Below are 16,666 nucleotides of genomic sequence, written 5' to 3'. Positions count from 1 at the left end.
AGGCTCGGCCTAGGACAGCTCCCAGCGGCGCCTCCCAGGGCGGGAAGTGCTGCATTGTGTGGAGTCCTGTGGGAATCGTGAGGCAAACGGCAGGATGTGTGTGTGTGTAGTTTTAAGCCTCAGCAAAATATCTAAAAAAGGTGAGAGTTAATGTTAAACCCGAAAATGGAGAAGCCTTTATAAAGCATCACGCCCAACGTGGGGCTCGAACCCACGACCCTGAAATTAAGAGTCTCATGCTCTACCGACTGAGCTAGCCGGGCTGCTGTGCCTATGTCATTTCACACACCCTCTGTGTGCTCTTTGTGAGGAAGTAGTGTGTGGTTATCCCAGGAGGCCCCTTTGTTTCATTTTCTCTGCTGCTGACTCGACACAGGCACCTTTCTCTTTCTCCATCTCTCGCTCTACCCCAGTCTTATGTCCCCATCAGTCTTTCTGGAGCTCAAGCTGGTACATACATGCATCTGTCCTTTCAACCTGTCTCTGGGCACATGCTTAAATGTCCAGTAGAGAAGAGTGTGAACTCTCCCTGTTTCGCGAGGTGGCAGTCAGCCTCCAGAGCCGTTTTCCGAAGTCTGCCGGAATGGCCGAGCGGTGTAAGGTGCCACATTCAAGAGCAGTATCTTCCCCAGTCCCGTGGTCAAATCCCGCTGCTGACATAAAGTAGTTTTCATACCTACTTTAATCATAACACCAGCGGGGATGAGACCGTAAAACTCCTCTTTTTGAAAGGATGGGGGTGGACAGGACGGACCGGAGCGGACTCCGAGCTCGCTGTAAGCACGGGCGGCTCAGGCTTGGAAAGGGCGCAGGAAAGGCTCGGCCTACGACCGCTCCGAGCGGCGCATCCCAGGGCGGGAAGTGCTGCGTTGTGTGGAGTCCTGTGGGAATCGTGAGGCAAACTGCAGGATGTGTGTGTGTGTGTAGTTTTAAGCCTCAGCGAAATATCTGAAAAAGGTGAGAGTTAATGTTAAACCCGAAAATGGAGAAGCCTTTAAAAAGCATCACGCCCAACGTGGGGCTCGAACCCACGACACTGAGATTAAGAGTCTCATGCTCTACCGACTGAGCTAGTCAGGCTGCTGTGGCTATATCATTTCACACACCCTCTGTGTGTTCTTTGTGAGGAAGTAGTGTGGGTTTATCCCAGGAGGCCCCTTGGTTTCAATTTCTCTGCTGCTGACCTGACACAGGCACCTTTCTCTTTCTCCATCTCTCGCTCTACCCCAGTCTTATGTCCCCATCAGTCTTTCTGGAGCTCACTCTGGTACATACATGCATCTGTCCTTTCAACCTGTCTCTGGGCACATGCTTAAATGTCCAGTAGAGAAGAGTGTGAACTCTCCCTGTTTCGCGAGGTGGCAGTCAGCCTCCAGAGCCGTTTTCCGAAGTCTGACGGAATGGCCGAGCGGTGTAAGGTGCCACATTCAAGAGCAGTATCTTCCCCAGTCCCGTAATTAAATCCCGCTGCCGACATAAAGTAGTTTTCATACCTACTTTAATCATAACACCAGCGGGGATGAGACCTTAAACTCCTCGTTTTGAAAGGATGGGGGGGGGACAGGACGGACCGGAGCGGACTCCGAGCTCGCTGTAAGCACGGGCGGCTCAGGCTAGGAAAGGGCGCAGGAAAGGCTCGGCCTAGGACCGCTCCCAGCGGCGCCTCCCAGGGCGGGAAGTGCTGCGTTGTGTGGAGTCCTGTGGGAATCGTGAGGCAAACTGCAGGATGTTTGTGTGTGTGTGTAGTTTTAAGCCTCAGCGAAATATCTGAAAAAGGTGAGAGTTAATGTTAAACCCGAAAATGGAGAAGCCTTTAAAAAGCATCACGCCCAACGTGGGGCTCGAACCCACGACCCTGAGATTAAGAGTCTCATGCTCTACCGACTGAGCTAGCCGGGCTGCTGTGCCTGTCATTTCACACACCCTCTGTGTGTTCTTTGTAAGGAAGTAGTGTGTGGTTATCCCAGGAGGCCCCTTTGTTTCATTTTCTCTGCTGCTGACTCGACACAGGCACCTTTCTCTTTCTCCATCTCTCGCTCTACCCCAGTCTTATGTCCCCATCAGTCTCTCTGGAGCTCACTCTGGTACATACATGCATCTGTCCTCTCAACCTGTCTCTGGGCACATACTTAAATGTCCAGTAGAGAACAGTGTGAACTCTCCCTGTGTCGCGAGGTGGCAGTCAGCCTCCAGAGCCGTGTTCTGCATGCTGCCGGAATGGCCGAGCGGTGTAAGGCGCCACATTCAAGAGCAGTATTTTCCCCAGTCCCGTGATCAAATCCCGCTGCCGACATAAAGTAGTTTTCATACCTATTTTAATCATAACACCAGCAGGGATGAGACTTTAAACTCCTCTTTTTGAAAGGATGGGGGGGGACAGGACGGACCGGAGCGGACTCCGAGCTCGCTGTAAGCACGGGCGGCTCAGGCTAGGAAAGGGCGCAGGAAAGGCTCGGCCTAGGACAGCTCCCAGCGGCGCCTCCCAGGGCGGGAAGTGCTGCATTGTGTGGAGTCCTGTGGGAATCGTGAGGCAAACTGCAGGATGTGTGTGTGTGTAGTTTTAAGCCTCAGCAAAATATCTAAAAAAGGTGAGAGTTAATGTTAAACCCGAAAATGGAGAAGCCTTTATAAAGCATCACGCCCAACGTGAGGCTCGAACCCACGACCCTGAAATTAAGAGTCTCATGCTCTACCGACTGAGCTAGCCGGGCTGCTGTGCCTATGTCATTTCACACACCCTCTGTGTGCTCTTTGTGAGGAAGTAGTGTGTGGTTATCCCAGGAGGCCCCTTTGTTTCATTTTCTCTGCTGCTGACTCGACACAGGCACCTTTCTCTTTCTCCATCTCTCGCTCTACCCCAGTCTTATGTCCCCATCAGTCTTTCTGGAGCTCAAGCTGGTACATACATGCATCTGTCCTTTCAACCTGTCTCTGGGCACATGCTTAAATGTCCAGTAGAGAAGAGTGTGAACTCTCCCTGTTTCGCGAGGTGGGAGTCAGCCTCCAGAGCCGTTTTCCGAAGTCTGCCGGAATGGCCGAGCGGTGTAAGGTGCCACATTCAAGAGCAGTATCTTCCCCAGTCCCGTGGTCAAATCCCGCTGCTGACATAAAGTAGTTTTCATACCTACTTTAATCATAACACCAGCGGGGATGAGACCGTAAAACTCCTCTTTTTGAAAGGATGGGGGTGGACAGGACGGACCGGAGCGGACTCCGAGCTCGCTGTAAGCACGGGCGGCTCATGCTTGGAAAGGGCGCAGGAAAGGCTCGGCCTAGGACCGCTCCGAGCGGCGCATCCCAGGGCGGGAAGTGCTGCGTTGTGTGGAGTCCTGTGGGAATCGTGAGGCAAACTGCAGGATGTGTGTGTGTGTGTAGTTTTAAGCCTCAGCGAAATATCTGAAAAAGGTGAGAGTTAATGTTTAACCCGAAAATGGAGAAGCCTTTAAAAAGCATCACGCCCAACGTGGGGCTCGAACCCACGACCCTGAGATTAAGAGTCTCATGCTCTACCGACTGAGCTAGCCAGGCTGCTGTGGCTATATCATTTCACACACCCTCTGTGTGTTCTTTGTGAGGAAGTAGTGTGTGGTTATCCCAGGAGGCCCCTTTGTTTCAATGTCTCTGCTGCTGACCTGACACAGGCACCTTTCTCTTTCTCCATCTCTCGCTCTACCCCAGTCTTATGTCCCCATCAGTCTTTCTGGAGCTCACTCTGGTACATACATGCATCTGTCCTTTCAACCTGTCTCTGGGCACATGCTTAAATGTCCAGTAGAGAAGAGTGTGAACTCTCCCTGTTTCGCGAGGTGGCAGTCAGCCTCCAGAGCCGTTTTCCGAAGTCTGCCGGAATGGCCGAGCGGTGTAAGGTGCCACATTCAAGAGCAGTATCTTCCCCAGTCCCGTGGTCAAATCCCGCTGCTGACATAAAGTAGTTTTCATACCTACTTTAATCATAACACCAGCGGGGATGAGACCGTAAAACTCCTCTTTTTGAAAGGATGGGGGTGGACAGGACGGACCGGAGCGGACTCCGAGCTCGCTGTAAGCACGGGCGGCTCAGGCTAGGAAAGGGCGCAGGAAAGGCTCGGCCTAGGACAGCTCCCAGCGGCGCCTCCCAGGGCGGGAAGTGCTGCATTGTGTGGAGTCCTGTGGGAATCGTGAGGCAAACTGCAGGATGTGTGTGTGTGTAGTTTTAAGCCTCAGCAAAATATCTAAAAAAGGTGAGAGTTAATGTTAAACCCGAAAATGGAGAAGCCTTTATAAAGCATCACGCCCAACGTGGGGCTCGAACCCACGACCCTGAGATTAAGAGTCTCATGCTCTACCGACTGAGCTAGCCGGGCTGCTGTGCCTATGTCATTTCACACACCCTCTGTGTGCTCTTTGTGAGGAAGTAGTGTGTGGTTATCCCAGGAGGCCCCTTTGTTTCATTTTCTCTGCTGCTGACTCGACACAGGCACCTTTCTCTTTCTCCATCTCTCGCTCTACCCCAGTCTTATGTCCCCATCAGTCTCTCTGGAGCTCACTCTGGTACATACATGCATCTGTCCTCTCAACCTGTCTCTGGGCACATACTTAAATGTCCAGTAGAGAACAGTGTGAACTCTCCCTGTTTCGCGAGGGGACAGTCAGCCTCCAGAGCCGTGTTCCGGAGGCTGCCGGAATGGCCGAGCGGTGTAAGGCGCCACATTCAAGAGCAGTATCTTCCCCAGTCCCGTAATTAAATCCCGCTGCCGACATAAAGTAGTTTTCATACCTACTTTAATCATAACACCAGCGGGGATGAGACCTTAAACTCCTCGTTTTGAAAGGATGGGGGGGGGGACAGGACGGACCGGAGCGGACTCCGAGCTCGCTGTAAGCACGGGTGGCTCAGGCTAGGAAAGGGCGCAGGAAAGGCTCGGCCTAGGACCGCTCCCAGCGGCGCCTCCCAGGGCGGGAAGTGCTGCGTTGTGTGGAGTCCTGTGGGAATCGTGAGGCAAACTGCAGGATGTGTGTGTGTTTGTAGTTTTAAGCCTCAGCGAAATATCTGAAAAAGGTGAGAGTTAATGTTAAACCCGAAAATGGAGAAGCCTTTAAAAAGCATCACGCCCAACGTGGGGCTCGAACCCACGACCCTGAGATTAAGAGTCTCATGCTCTACCGACTGAGCTAGCCGGGCTGCTGTGCCTGTCATTTCACACACCCTCTGTGTGTTCTTTGTAAGGAAGTAGTGTGTGGTTATCCCAGGAGGCCCCTTTGTTTCATTTTCTCTGCTGCTGACTCGACACAGGCACCTTTCTCTTTCTCCATCTCTCGCTCTACCCCAGTCTTATGTCCCCATCAGTCTCTCTGGAGCTCACTCTGGTACATACATGCATCTGTCCTCTCAACCTGTCTCTGGGCACATACTTAAATGTCCAGTAGAGAACAGTGTGAACTCTCCCTGTGTCGCGAGGTGGCAGTCAGCCTCCAGAGCCGTGTTCTGCATGCTGCCGGAATGGCCGAGCGGTGTAAGGCGCCACATTCAAGAGCAGTATTTTCCCCAGTCCCGTGATCAAATCCCGCTGCCGACATAAAGTAGTTTTCATTCCTATTTTAATCATAACACAAGCAGGGATGAGACTTTAAACTCCTCTTTTTGAAAGGATGGGGGGGGACAGGACGGACCGGAGCGGACTCAGAGCTCGCTGTAAGCACGGACGGCTCAGGCTAGGAAAGGGGGCAGGAAAGGCTCGGCCGAGGACCGCTCCCAGCGGCGCCTCCCAGGGCGATAAGTGCTGCGTTGTGTGGAGTCCTGTGGGAATCGTGAGGCAAACAGCAGGATGTGTGTTTGTGTATTTTTAAGCCTCAGCGAAATATCTGAAAAAGGTGAGAGTTAATGTTAAACCCGAAAAGGGAGAAGCCTTTAAAAAGCATTACACCCAACGTGGGGCTCGAACCCACAACCCTGAGATTAAGAGTCTCATGCTCTACCGATTGAGCTAGCCAGGCTGCTGTGTCTATGTCATTTCACACACCCTCTGTGTGTTCTTTGTGAGGAAGTAGTGTGTGGTTATCCCAGGAGGCCCCTTTGTTTCATTTTCTCTGCTGCTGACTCGACCCAGGCACCTTCCTATTTCTCCATCTCTCGCTCTACCCCAGTCTTATGTCCCCATCAGTCTCTCTGGAGCTCACTCTGGTACATACATGCATCTGTCCTCTCAACCTGTCTCTGGGCACATTCTTAAATGTCCAGTAGAGAACAGTGTGAACTCTCCCTGTTTCGCGAGGGGGCAGTCAGCCTCCAGAGCCGTGTTCTGCAGGCTGCCGGAATGGCCGAGCGGTGTAAGGCGCCACATTCAAGAGCAGTATCTTCCCCAGTCCCGTAATTAAATCCTGCTGCCGACATAAAGTAGTTGTCATACCTACTTTAATCATAACACCAGCAGGGATGAGACTTTAAATTCCTCTTTTTGAAAGGATGGGGGGGGACAGGACGGACCGGAGCGGACTCCGAGCTCGCTGTAAGCACGGGCGGCTCAGGCTAGGAAAGGGCGCAGGAAAGGCTCGGCCTAGGACAGCTCCCAGCGGCGCCTCCCAGGGCGGGAAGTGCTGCATTGTGTGGAGTCCTGTGGGAATCGTGAGGCAAACTGCAGGATGTGTGTGTGTGTAGTTTTAAGCCTCAGCAAAATATCTAAAAAAGGTGAGAGTTAATGTTAAACCCGAAAATGGAGAAGCCTTTATAAAGCATCAAGCCCAACGTGGGGCTCGAACCCACGACCCTGTAATTAAGAGTCTCATGCTCTACCGACTGAGCTAGCCGGGCTGCTGTGCCTATGTCATTTCACACACCCTCTGTGTGCTCTTTGTGAGGAAGTAGTGTGTGGTTATCCCAGGAGGCCCCTTTGTTTCATTTTCTCTGCTGCTGACTCGACACAGGCACCTTTCTCTTTCTCCATCTCTCGCTCTACCCCAGTCTTATGTCCCCATCAGTCTTTCTGGAGCTCAAGCTGGTACATACATGCATCTGTCCTTTCAACCTGTCTCTGGGCACATGCTTAAATGTCCAGTAGAGAAGAGTGTGAACTCTCCCTGTTTCGCGAGGTGGCAGTCAGCCTCCAGAGCCGTTTTCCGAAGTCTGCCGGAATGGCCGAGCGGTGTAAGGTGCCACATTCAAGAGCAGTATCTTCCCCAGTCCCGTGGACAAATCCCGCTGCTGACATAAAGTAGTTTTCATACCTACTTTAATCATAACACCAGCGGGGATGAGACCGTAAAACTCCTCTTTTTGAAAGGATGGGGGTGGACAGGACGGACCGGAGCGGACTCCGAGCTCGCTGTAAGCACGGGCGGCTCAGGCTTGGAAAGGGCGCAGGAAAGGCTCGGCCTAGGACCGCTCCGAGCGGCGCATCCCAGGGCGGGAAGTGCTGCGTTGTGTGGAGTCCTGTGGGAATCGTGAGGCAAACTGCAGGATGTGTGTGTGTGTGTAGTTTTAAGCCTCAGCGAAATATCTGAAAAAGGTGAGAGTTAATGTTAAACCCGAAAATGGAGAAGCCTTTAAAAAGCATCACGCCCAACGTGGGGCTCGAACCCACGACCCTGAGATTAAGAGTCTCATGCTCTACCGACTGAGCTAGCCAGGCTGCTGTGGCTATATCATTTCACACACCCTCTGTGTGTTCTTTGTGAGGAAGTAGTGTGTGGTTATCCCAGGAGGCCCCTTTGTTTCAATTTCTCTGCTGCTGACCTGACACAGGCACCTTTCTCTTTCTCCATCTCTCGCTCTACCCCAGTCTTATGTCCCCATCAGTCTTTCTGGAGCTCACTCTGGTACATACATGCATCTGTCCTTTCAACCTGTCTCTGGGCACATGCTTAAATGTCCAGTAGAGAAGAGTGTGAACTCTCCCTGTTTCGCGAGGTGGCAGTCAGCCTCCAGAGCCGTTTTCCGAAGTCTGCCGGAATGGCCGAGCGGTGTAAGGTGCCACATTCAAGAGCAGTATCTTCCCGAGTCCCGTGGTCAAATCCCGCTGCTGACATAAAGTAGTTTTCATACCTACTTTAATCATAACACCAGCGGGGATGAGACCGTAAAACTCCTCTTTTTGAAAGGATGGGGGTGGACAGGACGGACCGGAGCGGACTCCGAGCTCGCTGTAAGCACGGGCGGCTCAGGCTAGGAAAGGGCGCAGGAAAGGCTCGGCCTAGGACAGCTCCCAGCGGCGCCTCCCAGGGCGGGAAGTGCTGCATTGTGTGGAGTCCTGTGGGAATCGTGAGGCAAACTGCAGGATGTGTGTGTGTGTAGTTTTAAGCCTCAGCAAAATATCTAAAAAAGGTGAGAGTTAATGTTAAACTCGAAAATGGAGAAGCCTTTATAAAGCATCACGCCCAACGTGGGGCTCGAACCCACGACCCTGAGATTAAGAGTCTCATGCTCTACCGACTGAGCTAGCCTGGCTGCTGTGCCTATGTCATTTCACACACCCTCTGTGTGCTCTTTGTGAGGAAGTAGTGTGTGGTTATCCCAGGAGGCCCCTTTGTTTCATTTTCTCTGCTGCTGACTCGACACAGGCACCTTTCTCTTTCTCCATCTCTCGCTCTACCCCAGTCTTATGTCCCCATCAGTCTCTCTGGAGCTCACTCTGGTACATACATGCATCTGTCCTCTCAACCTGTCTCTGGGCACATACTTAAATGTCCAGTAGAGAACAGTGTGAACTCTCCCTGTTTCGCGAGGGGGCAGTCAGCCTCCAGAGCCGTGTTCCGGAGGCTGCCGGAATGGCCGAGCGGTGTAAGGCGCCACATTCAAGAGCAGTATCTTCCCCAGTCCCGTAATTAAATCCCGCTGCCGACATAAAGTAGTTTTCATACCTACTTTAATCATAACACCAGCGGGGATGAGACCTTAAACTCCTCGTTTTGAAAGGATGGGGGGGGGACAGGACGGACCGGAGCGGACTCCGAGCTCGCTGTAAGCACGGGCGGCTCAGGCTAGGAAAGGGCGCAGGAAAGGCTCGGCCGAGGACCGCTCCCAGAGGCGCCTCCCAGGGCGATAAGTGCTGCGTTGTGTGGAGTCCTGTGGGAATCGTGAGGCAAACAGCAGGATGTGTGTTTGTGTATTTTTAAGCCTCAGCGAAATATCTGAAAAAGGTGAGAGTTAATGTTAAACCCGAAAAGGGAGAAGCCTTTAAAAAGCATTACACCCAACGTGGGGCTCGAACCCACAACCCTGAGATTAAGAGTCTCATGCTCTACCGATTGAGCTAGCCAGGCTGCTGTGCCTATGTCATTTCACACACCCTCTGTGTGTTCTTTGTGAGGAAGTAGTGTGTGGTTATCCCAGGAGGCCCCTTTGTTTCATTTTCTCTGCTGCTGACTCGACCCAGGCACCTTCCTATTTCTCCATCTCTCGCTCTACCCCAGTCTTATGTCCCCATCAGTCTCTCTGGAGCTCACTCTGGTACATACATGCATCTGTCCTCTCAACCTGTCTCTGGGCACATTCTTAAATGTCCAGTAGAGAACAGTGTGAACTCTCCCTGTTTCGCAAGGGGGCAGTCAGCCTCCAGAGCCGTGTTCTGCAGGCTGCCGGAATGGCCGAGCGGTGTAAGGCGCCACATTCAAGAGCAGTATCTTCCCCAGTCCCGTAATTAAATCCTGCTGCCGACATAAAGTAGTTGTCATACCTACTTTAATCATAACACCAGCAGGGATGAGACTTTAAATTCCTCTTTTTGAAAGGATGGGGGGGGACAGGACGGACCGGAGCGGACTCCGAGCTCGCTGTAAGCACGGGCGGCTCAGGCTAGGAAAGGGCGCAGGAAAGGCTCGGCCTAGGACAGCTCCCAGCGGCGCCTCCCAGGGCGGGAAGTGCTGCATTGTGTGGAGTCCTGTGGGAATCGTGAGGCAAACTGCAGGATGTGTGTGTGTGTAGTTTTAAGCCTCAGCAAAATATCTAAAAAAGGTGAGAGTTAATGTTAAACCCGAAAATGGAGAAGCCTTTATAAAGCATCACGCCCAACGTGGGGCTCGAACCCACGACCCTGAAATTAAGAGTCTCATGCTCTACCGACTGAGCTAGCCGGGCTGCTGTGCCTATGTCATTTCACACACCCTCTGTGTGCTCTTTGTGAGGAAGTAGTGTGGTTATCCCAGGAGGCCCCTTTGTTTCATTTTCTCTGCTGCTGACTCGACACAGGCACCTTTCTCTTTCTCCATCTCTCGCTCTACCCCAGTCTTATGTCCCCATCAGTCTTTCTGGAGCTCAAGCTGGTACATACATGCATCTGTCCTTTCAACCTGTCTCTGGGCACATGCTTAAATGTCCAGTAGAGAAGAGTGTGAACTCTCCCTGTTTCGCGAGGTGGCAGTCAGCCTCCAGAGCCGTTTTCCGAAGTCTGCCGGAATGGCCGAGCGGTGTAAGGTGCCACATTCAAGAGCAGTATCTTCCCCAGTCCCGTGGTCAAATCCCGCTGCTGACATAAAGTAGTTTTCATACCTACTTTAATCATAACACCAGCGGGGATGAGACCGTAAAACTCCTCTTTTTGAATGGATGGGGGTGGACAGGACGGACCGGAGCGGACTCCGAGCTCGCTGTAAGCACGGGCGGCTCAGGCTTGGAAAGGGCGCAGGAAAGGCTCGGCCTAGGACCGCTCCGAGCGGCGCATCCCAGGGCGGGAAGTGCTGCGTTGTGTGGAGTCCTGTGGGAATCGTGAGGCAAACTGCAGGATGTGTGTGTGTGTGTAGTTTTAAGCCTCAGCAAAATATCTGAAAAAGGTGAGAGTTAATGTTAAACCCCAAAATGGAGAAGCCTTTAAAAAGCATTACGCCCAACGTGGGGCTCGAACCCACGACCCTGAGATTAAGAGTCTCATGCTCTACCGACTGAGCTAGCCAGGCTGCTGTGGCTATATCATTTCACACACCCTCTGTGTGTTCTTTGTGAGGAAGTAGTGTGTGGTTATCCCAGGAGGCCCCTTTGTTTCAATTTCTCTGCTGCTGACCTGACACAGGCACCTTTCTCTTTCTCCATCTCTCGCTCTACCCCAGTCTTATGTCCCCATCAGTCTTTCTGGAGCTCACTCTGGTACATACATGCATCTGTCCTTTCAACCTGTCTCTGGGCACATGCTTAAATGTCCAGTAGAGAAGAGTGTGAACTCTCCCTGTTTCGCGAGGTGGCAGTCAGCCTCCAGAGCCGTTTTCCGAAGTCTGCCGGAATGGCCGAGCGGTGTAAGGTGCCACATTCAAGAGCAGTATCTTCCCCAGTCCCGTGGTCAAATCCCGCTGCTGACATAAAGTAGTTTTCATACCTACTTTAATCATAACACCAGCGGGGATGAGACCGTAAAACTCCTCTTTTTGAAAGGATGGGGGTGGACAGGACGGACCGGAGCGGACTCCGAGCTCGCTGTAAGCACGGGCGGCTCAGGCTAGGAAAGGGCGCAGGAAAGGCTCGGCCTAGGACAGCTCCCAGCGGCGCCTCCCAGGGCGGGAAGTGCTGCATTGTGTGGAGTCCTGTGGGAATCGTGAGGCAAACTGCAGGATGTGTGTGTGTGTAGTTTTAAGCCTCAGCAAAATATCTAAAAAAGGTGAGAGTTAATGTTAAACCCGAAAATGGAGAAGCCTTTATAAAGCATCACGCCCAACGTGGGGCTCAAACCCACGACCCTGAGATTAAGAGTCTCATGCTCTACCGACTGAGCTAGCCGGGCTGCTGTGCCTATGTCATTTCACACACCCTCTGTGTGCTCTTTGTGAGGAAGTAGTGTGTGGTTATCCCAGGAGGCCCCTTTGTTTCATTTTCTCTGCTGCTGACTCGACACAGGCACCTTTCTCTTTCTCCATCTCTCGCTCTACCCCAGTCTTATGTCCCCATCAGTCTCTCTGGAGCTCACTCTGGTACATACATGCATCTGTCCTCTCAACCTGTCTCTGGGCACATACTTAAATGTCCAGTAGAGAACAGTGTGAACTCTCCCTGTTTCGCGAGGGGGCAGTCAGCCTCCAGAGCCGTGTTCCGGAGCCTGCCGGAATGGCCGAGCGGTGTAAGGCGCCACATTCAAGAGCAGTATCTTCCCCAGTCCCGTAATTAAATCCCGCTGCCGACATAAAGTAGTTTTCATACCTACTTTAATCATAACACCAGCGGGGATGAGACCTTAAACTCCTCGTTTTGAAAGGATGGGGGGGGGGACAGGACGGACCGGAGCGGACTCCGAGCTCGCTGTAAGCACGGGCGGCTCAGGCTAGGAAAGGGCGCAGGAAAGGCTCGGCCTAGGACCGCTCCCAGCGGCGCCTCCCAGGGCGGGAAGTGCTGCGTTGTGTGGAGTCCTGTGGGAATCGTGAGGCAAACTGCAGGATGTGTGTGTGTTTGTAGTTTTAAGCCTCAGCGAAATATCTGAAAAAGGTGAGAGTTAATGTTAAACCCGAAAATGGAGAAGCTTTTAAAAAGCATCACGCCCAACGTGGGGCTCGAACCCACGACCCTGAGATTAAGAGTCTCATGCTCTACCGACTGAGCTAGCCGGGCTGCTGTGCCTGTCATTTCACACACCCTCTGTGTGTTCTTTGTAAGGAAGTAGTGTGTGGTTATCCCAGGAGGCCCCTTTGTTTCATTTTCTCTGCTGCTGACTCGACACAGGCACCTTTCTCTTTCTCCATCTCTCGCTCTACCCCAGTCTTATGTCCCCATCAGTCTCTCTGGAGCTCACTCTGGTACATACATGCATCTGTCCTCTCAACCTGTCTCTGGGCACATACTTAAATGTCCAGTAGAGAACAGTGTGAACTCTCCCTGTGTCGCGAGGTGGCAGTCAGCCTCCAGAGCCGTGTTCTGCATGCTGCCGGAATGGCCGAGCGGTGTAAGGCGCCACATTCAAGAGCAGTATTTTCCCCAGTCCCGTGATCAAATCCCGCTGCCGACATAAAGTAGTTTTCATACCTATTTTAATCATAACACCAGCAGGGATGAGACTTTAAACTCCTCTTTTTGAAAGGATGGGGGGGGACAGGACGGACCGGAGCGGACTCCGAGCTCGCTGTAAGCACGGACGGCTCAGGCTAGGAAAGGGGGCAGGAAAGGCTCGGCCGAGGACCGCTCCCAGCGGCGCCTCCCAGGGCGATAAGTGCTGCGTTGTGTGGAGTCCTGTGGGAATCGTGAGGCAAACAGCAGGATGTGTGTTTGTGTATTTTTAAGCCTCAGCGAAATATCTGAAAAAGGTGAGAGTTAATGTTAAACCCGAAAAGGGAGAAGCCTTTAAAAAGCATTACACCCAACGTGGGGCTCGAACCCACAACCCTGAGATTAAGAGTCTCATGCTCTACCGATTGAGCTAGCCAGGCTGCTGTGCCTATGTCATTTCACACACCCTCTGTGTGTTCTTTGTGAGGAAGTAGTGTGTGGTTATCCCAGGAGGCCCCTTTGTTTCATTTTCTCTGCTGCTGACTCGACCCAGGCACCTTCCTATTTCTCCATCTCTCGCTCTACCCCAGTCTTATGTCCCCATCAGTCTCTCTGGAGCTCACTCTGGTACATACATGCATCTGTCCTCTCAACCTGTCTCTGGGCACATTCTTAAATGTCCAGTAGAGAACAGTGTGAACTCTCCCTGTTTCGCGAGGGGGCAGTCAGCCTCCAGAGCCGTGTTCTGCAGGCTGCCGGAATGGCCGAGCGGTGTAAGGCGCCACATTCAAGAGCAGTATCTTCCCCAGTCCCGTAATTAAATCCTGCTGCCGACATAAAGTAGTTGTCATACCTACTTTAATCATAACACCAGCAGGGATGAGACTTTAAATTCCTCTTTTTGAAAGGATGGGGGGGGACAGGACGGACCGGAGCGGACTCCGAGCTCGCTGTAAGCACGGGCGGCTCAGGCTAGGAAAGGGCGCAGGAAAGGCTCGGCCTAGGACAGCTCCCAGCGGCGCCTCCCAGGGCGGGAAGTGCTGCATTGTGTGGAGTCCTGTGGGAATCGTGAGGCAAACTGCAGGATGTGTGTGTGTGTAGTTTTAAGCCTCAGCAAAATATCTAAAAAAGGTGAGAGTTAATGTTAAACCCGAAAATGGAGAAGCCTTTATAAAGCATCACGCCCAACGTGGGGCTCGAACCCACGACCCTGTAATTAAGAGTCTCATGCTCTACCGACTGAGCTAGCCGGGCTGCTGTGCCTATGTCATTTCACACACCCTCTGTGTGCTCTTTGTGAGGAAGTAGTGTGTGGTTATCCCAGGAGGCCCCTTTGTTTCATTTTCTCTGCTGCTGACTCGACACAGGCACCTTTCTCTTTCTCCATCTCTCGCTCTACCCCAGTCTTATGTCCCCATCAGTCTTTCTGGAGCTCAAGCTGGTACATACATGCATCTGTCCTTTCAACCTGTCTCTGGGCACATGCTTAAATGTCCAGTAGAGAAGAGTGTGAACTCTCCCTGTTTCGCGAGGTGGCAGTCAGCCTCCAGAGCCGTTTTCCGAAGTCTGCCGGAATGGCCGAGCGGTGTAAGGTGCCACATTCAAGAGCAGTATCTTCCCCAGTCCCGTGGACAAATCCCGCTGCTGACATAAAGTAGTTTTCATACCTACTTTAATCATAACACCAGCGGGGATGAGACCGTAAAACTCCTCTTTTTGAAAGGATGGGGGTGGACAGGACGGACCGGAGCGGACTCCGAGCTCGCTGTAAGCACGGGCGGCTCAGGCTTGGAAAGGGCGCAGGAAAGGCTCGGCCTAGGACCGCTCCGAGCGGCGCATCCCAGGGCGGGAAGTGCTGCGTTGTATGGAGTCCTGTGGGAATCGTGAGGCAAACTGCAGGATGTGTGTGTGTGTGTAGTTTTAAGCCTCAGCGAAATATCTGAAAAAGGTGAGAGTTAATGTTAAACCCGAAAATGGAGAAGCCTTTAAAAAGCATCACGCCCAACGTGGGGCTCGAACCCACGACCCTGAGATTAAGAGTCTCATGCTCTACCGACTGAGCTAGCCAGGCTGCTGTGGCTATATCATTTCACACACCCTCTGTGTGTTCTTTGTGAGGAAGTAGTGTGTGGTTATCCCAGGAGGCCCCTTTGTTTCAATTTCTCTGCTGCTGACCTGACACAGGCACCTTTCTCTTTCTCCATCTCTCGCTTTACCCCAGTCTTATGTCCCCATCAGTCTTTCTGGAGCTCACTCTGGTACATACATGCATCTGTCCTTTCAACCTGTCTCTGGGCACATGCTTAAATGTCCAGTAGAGAAGAGTGTGAACTCTCCCTGTTTCGCGAGGTGGCAGTCAGCCTCCAGAGCCGTTTTCCGAAGTCTGCCGGAATGGCCGAGCGGTGTAAGGTGCCACATTCAAGAGCAGTATCTTACCCAGTCCCGTGGTCAAATCCTGCTGCTGACATAAAGTAGTTTTCATACCTACTTTAATCATAACACCAGCGGGGATGAGACCGTAAAACTCCTCTTTTTGAAAGGATGGGGGTGGACAGGACGGACCGGAGCGGACTCCGAGCTCGCTGTAAGCACGGGCGGCTCAGGCTAGGAAAGGGCGCAGGAAAGGCTCGGCCTAGGACAGCTCCCAGCGGCGCCTCCCAGGGCGGGAAGTGCTGCATTGTGTGGAGTCCTGTGGGAATCGTGAGGCAAACTGCAGGATGTGTGTGTGTGTAGTTTTAAGCCTCAGCAAAATATCTAAAAAAGGTGAGAGTTAATGTTAAACCCGAAAATGGAGAAGCCTTTATAAAGCATCACGCACAACGTGGGGCTCGAACCCACGACCCTGAGATTAAGAGTCTCATGCTCTACCGACTGAGCTAGCCGGGCTGCTGTGCCTATGTCATTTCACACACCCTCTGTGTGCTCTTTGTGAGGAAGTAGTGTGTGGTTATCCCAGGAGGCCCCTTTGTTTCATTTTCTCTGCTGCTGACTCGACACAGGCACCTTTCTCTTTCTCCATCTCTCGCTCTACCCCAGTCTTATGTCCCCATCAGTCTCTCTGGAGCTCACTCTGGTACATACATGCATCTGTCCTCTCAACCTGTCTCTGGGCACATACTTAAATGTCCAGTAGAGAACAGTGTGAACTCTCCCTGTTTCGCGAGGGGGCAGTCAGCCTCCAGAGCCGTGTTCCGGAGGCTGCCGGAATGGCCGAGCGGTGTAAGGCGCCACATTCAAGAGCAGTATCTTCCCCAGTCCCGTAATTAAATCCCGCTGCCGACATAAAGTAGTTTTCATACCTACTTTAATCATAACACCAGCGGGGATGAGACCTTAAACTCCTCGTTTTGAAAGGATGGGGGGGGGACAGGACGGACCGGAGTGGACTCCGAGCTCGCTGTAAGCACGGGCGGCTCAGGCTAGGAAAGGGCGCAGGAAAGGCTCGGCCGAGGACCGCTCCCAGCGGCGCCTCCCAGGGCGATAAGTGCTGCGTTGTGTGGAGTCCTGTGGGAATCGTGAGGCAAACAGCAGGATGTGTGTTTGTGTATTTTGAAAGCCTCAGCGAAATATCTGAAAAAGGTGAGAGTTAATGTTAAACCCGAAAAGGGAGAAGCCTTTAAAAAGCATTACACCCAACGTGGGGCTCGAACCCACAACCCTGAGATTAAGAGTCTCATGCTCTACCGATTGAGCTAGCCAGGCTGCTGTGCCTATGACATTTCACACACCCTCTGTGTGTTCTTTGTGAGGAAGTAGTGTGTGGTTATCCCAGGAGGCCCCTTTGTTTCATTTTCTCTG

At 52.4% G+C, this 16,666-nt stretch overlaps 11 non-coding genes across 11 annotated transcripts; all 11 read right to left on the bottom strand.

Annotated features, from left to right (window-relative positions):
- Positions 1-190: 190 nt before the first annotated feature.
- On the bottom strand, positions 191-263 carry TRNAK-CUU (transfer RNA lysine (anticodon CUU)). Its single transcript has one exon. It is a non-coding gene; the product is annotated as a tRNA-Lys (tRNA).
- A 1,563-nt stretch (positions 264-1,826) lies between these two features.
- On the bottom strand, positions 1,827-1,899 carry TRNAK-CUU (transfer RNA lysine (anticodon CUU)). Its single transcript has one exon. It is a non-coding gene; the product is annotated as a tRNA-Lys (tRNA).
- Positions 1,900-3,455: 1,556 nt separating this feature from the next.
- Positions 3,456-3,528, bottom strand: TRNAK-CUU (transfer RNA lysine (anticodon CUU)). Its single transcript has one exon. It is a non-coding gene; the product is annotated as a tRNA-Lys (tRNA).
- Positions 3,529-4,270: 742 nt separating this feature from the next.
- Positions 4,271-4,343, bottom strand: TRNAK-CUU (transfer RNA lysine (anticodon CUU)). Its single transcript has one exon. It is a non-coding gene; the product is annotated as a tRNA-Lys (tRNA).
- Positions 4,344-5,088: 745 nt separating this feature from the next.
- TRNAK-CUU (transfer RNA lysine (anticodon CUU)) lies at positions 5,089-5,161 on the bottom strand. Its single transcript has one exon. It is a non-coding gene; the product is annotated as a tRNA-Lys (tRNA).
- A 2,370-nt stretch (positions 5,162-7,531) lies between these two features.
- On the bottom strand, positions 7,532-7,604 carry TRNAK-CUU (transfer RNA lysine (anticodon CUU)). The gene has a single exon. It is a non-coding gene; the product is annotated as a tRNA-Lys (tRNA).
- A 2,371-nt stretch (positions 7,605-9,975) lies between these two features.
- On the bottom strand, positions 9,976-10,048 carry TRNAK-CUU (transfer RNA lysine (anticodon CUU)). The gene has a single exon. It is a non-coding gene; the product is annotated as a tRNA-Lys (tRNA).
- A 742-nt stretch (positions 10,049-10,790) lies between these two features.
- Positions 10,791-10,863, bottom strand: TRNAK-CUU (transfer RNA lysine (anticodon CUU)). Its single transcript has one exon. It is a non-coding gene; the product is annotated as a tRNA-Lys (tRNA).
- Positions 10,864-11,605: 742 nt separating this feature from the next.
- TRNAK-CUU (transfer RNA lysine (anticodon CUU)) lies at positions 11,606-11,678 on the bottom strand. Its single transcript has one exon. It is a non-coding gene; the product is annotated as a tRNA-Lys (tRNA).
- Positions 11,679-12,423: 745 nt separating this feature from the next.
- On the bottom strand, positions 12,424-12,496 carry TRNAK-CUU (transfer RNA lysine (anticodon CUU)). The gene has a single exon. It is a non-coding gene; the product is annotated as a tRNA-Lys (tRNA).
- A 2,370-nt stretch (positions 12,497-14,866) lies between these two features.
- On the bottom strand, positions 14,867-14,939 carry TRNAK-CUU (transfer RNA lysine (anticodon CUU)). Its single transcript has one exon. It is a non-coding gene; the product is annotated as a tRNA-Lys (tRNA).
- Positions 14,940-16,666: the final 1,727 nt, after the last annotated feature.

This window comes from Pleurodeles waltl, chromosome 6 (assembly GCF_031143425.1).
Source record: "Pleurodeles waltl isolate 20211129_DDA chromosome 6, aPleWal1.hap1.20221129, whole genome shotgun sequence".
Taxonomy (NCBI): Eukaryota; Metazoa; Chordata; class Amphibia; order Caudata; family Salamandridae; genus Pleurodeles; species Pleurodeles waltl.
This window is presented reverse-complemented; position numbering and strand designations above follow the sequence as displayed.